Below are 2761 nucleotides of genomic sequence, written 5' to 3'. Positions count from 1 at the left end.
CCCACCGCAGAGCCCGCCCCGCCCCCTGGAGAGCCCAGCCCCGCCCCTAGCTGGAGCCCCGCCCCGGCCGCACCACCCCTCCCCGCGGGGCGGTGACCTCTGAGACCCCGCGCGGTTGCCATCCTCTCCGGCAAGAGGGCGCCGCCCGTGGCGGGGACGGGAAAAGAAAGTGGTGATGCCGGGTGCAAAACGTGAAGCTGCCCCGTGTGAGGCTCGAACTCACGACCTTCAGATTATGAGACTGACGCGCTGCCTACTGCGCTAACGAGGCGGCTCGAGCGCCCCTCCGCGCCGCGGCCTTTGTGGAGAGAAGAGTCGCCTTCCCGTGCCCGCGCACCCCGCTTCCGGCACCCGAAACTGTGCCCCGCCTGCCCGTGAGTAGGAAGCTGCCTTTTACAACCTCCAAATACAGAGACAGCAGCCAGAACCCCAAAGGGCGTCTAGAAACCCTTTTGTCCATCGAAACAACGGGCGTTCCATCGTGTCCGCCTTATGGTAACCAAAAGACCCGCGCTGCGGGGCTCTGCAGGGACCTTCGGGGGTCCCGAGCTCCCTGCGGAAGTCCCCGGGAGGACTTAGAGGGGCGGCGGCCAGCGCGGCCCAAGAGATCCGGGGATGCGCGCCCAGTCTGGAAAGGGAGGCCCTGCCACGCGGCGCCGCCCAAACGGCGCCAGTTCCTGCAGCTGCCGGAAGCCGCGCACACCCGCTCCAGCTGGGCCGCGCCCCGGCCGCGGAGCGGGGTCGTCTCCCAGGTACGCGGGTGGTGACCACGAAGGCGTCCTCTGACCAGAGCAGCCGCTCATGTCGCCGTGGGCTCGCCTCGGACCCCATCTCTTGGAGGCCCAGGCGGGAGTATAAACCGAGGCCGGGAGCTCGAGACCAGCCTGGGCAACACAGCGAGACCCCGTCTACAAAACAATCCAAATTTTAAAAAGAGAGGCTGAGGCGAGAGGATCACTTGATCCCAGGAAGCCGAGGCTGCAGTGACCCGCGATGGCGCCACTGCACTCCAGCCTGGGCAACACAGCTTGACCCTGCCTCCAAAAAAAACAAAAAACAAAAATAGCCACAAATGGCTGGGCGCGGCGGCTCACATCTGTAATCCCAGCACTGTGAGAGGCAGAGACGGGTGGATCACCTGAGGTCAGGAGTTTGAGACCAGCCTGACCAACATGGTGAAACCCTGTCTCTTAAAAAAAAAAAAAAAAAGCCACACAGACCAGGAGCAGTGGCTCACGCCTGTAATTCTAACACTTTGGGAGGCCGAGGCGGGCAGATTGGTTAAGCCCAGGAGTTGGAGACCAGCCTAAGCACATAGTGAGATGCCCCCATCTCTACAAATAATTTAAAAAATTAGCCGGGCATGGTGATGCCTACTGGGGAGGCTGAGGCGGGAGGATCGCTTGAGCCAGGAGTTGGTGGCTCCAGTGAGCTGTGATCACACCACTGCACTCCAGTCTGGACAACAGGGCAAGACCCTGTCTCAAAAAAAAAAAAAAAAAACCACCAAGGCCGGGCGCGGTGGCTCACGCCTGTAATCCCAGCACTTTGGGAGGCCGAGGCGGGCGGATCACGAGGGCAGGAGATTGAGACCATCCTGACTAACATGGTGAAATACCGTCTCTATTAAAAAAAGTACAAAAAATTAGCTGGGCGAGGTGGCGGGCGCCTGTAGTCCCAGCTACTCGGGAGGCTGAGGCGGAGAATGGTGTGAACCCGGGAGGCGGAGCTTGCAGTGAGCCGAGATCGGGCCACTGCACTCCAGCCTGGGCGACAGAGCGAGACTCCGTCTCAAAAAAAAAAAAAAATCCATACAGATGCGCCTATGTCCAAACCTTGAGCATCTCAGGCCAACACTACTGAAAAATAGTGCCTGACTGATTACCCTGCCTCAGGTTCCTTGTTTTTCACTCCATCCCGCAGTTAGAATGCTCCTCCTTCCAGTGACCATAATAAATAAACTGAAAGCAAACTCTTTTCACAAGGTGGACCCACTTATTCACAAGTATGTCATGGTCCACTGGTCTCGAACTCCTGACCTCAGATGATCAGCCTGCCTTGGCCTCCCAAAGTGCTGGGATTACAGGTATGAGCCAGGAGCCATCACACCTAGCCTAGTTGGAAATATTATACTATTAATAGTTATAGCCACAGACACAGCATAGTGCTTGGTACATAGTAGTTGCATAATTAATTTATCATTGTTGGATGAATCAGTGACAACCACGAACATCTATTCAGTGCATATATTGTGTGACTTTACTGGTATTATTTACTGCTACCAATTTTTTTTCTTTTTTGGGGGGAGGGAGTCTCACTCTGTTGCCAGGCTGGAGTGCAGTGGCGTGATCTTGACTCACTGCAACCTCCAACTCCCGGGTTCAAGCGATTCTCCTGCCTCAGCCTCCCAAGTACCTGGGACTATAGGCGCCAGCCACCACGCCCAGCTATTTTTTTGTATTTTTAGTAGAGACAGGGTTTCACTGTGTTAGCCAGGTTGGTCTCGATCTCCTGACCTCGTGATCTGCCCGCCGTGGCCTCCCAAAGTGCTGGGATTACAAGTGTGAGCCACCGCGCCCGGCCTTTGTTGTTGTTGTTACAGGGTCTTGCTTTGTCACCCGGGCTGGAGTGCAGTGGTGCAATATCAGCTTACTGTAGCCTTGACCTCCCGGGCTCAGGTGATCCCCCGACCTCAGCTTCCTGAGCTAGGACTACAAGCAAACACCATCAAGGCTGATTTTTTTTTTTTTTTTTTTTTTTG

General features: G+C 56.4%; 1 non-coding gene across 1 annotated transcript; it reads right to left on the bottom strand.

Moving 5' to 3' along the window:
* Window positions 1-198: 198 nt before the first annotated feature.
* Window positions 199-271, bottom strand: TRNAM-CAU (transfer RNA methionine (anticodon CAU)). The gene has a single exon. It is a non-coding gene; the product is annotated as a tRNA-Met (tRNA).
* Window positions 272-2761: the final 2490 nt, after the last annotated feature.

Source organism: Rhinopithecus bieti, unplaced genomic scaffold (assembly GCF_001698545.2).
Source record: "Rhinopithecus bieti isolate Rb0 unplaced genomic scaffold, ASM169854v2 scaffold_1618, whole genome shotgun sequence".
NCBI classification, from domain to species: Eukaryota; Metazoa; Chordata; class Mammalia; order Primates; family Cercopithecidae; genus Rhinopithecus; species Rhinopithecus bieti.
The sequence above is the reverse complement of the archived record's forward strand: the minus strand, read 5'-3'. Positions and strand labels throughout refer to the sequence as shown.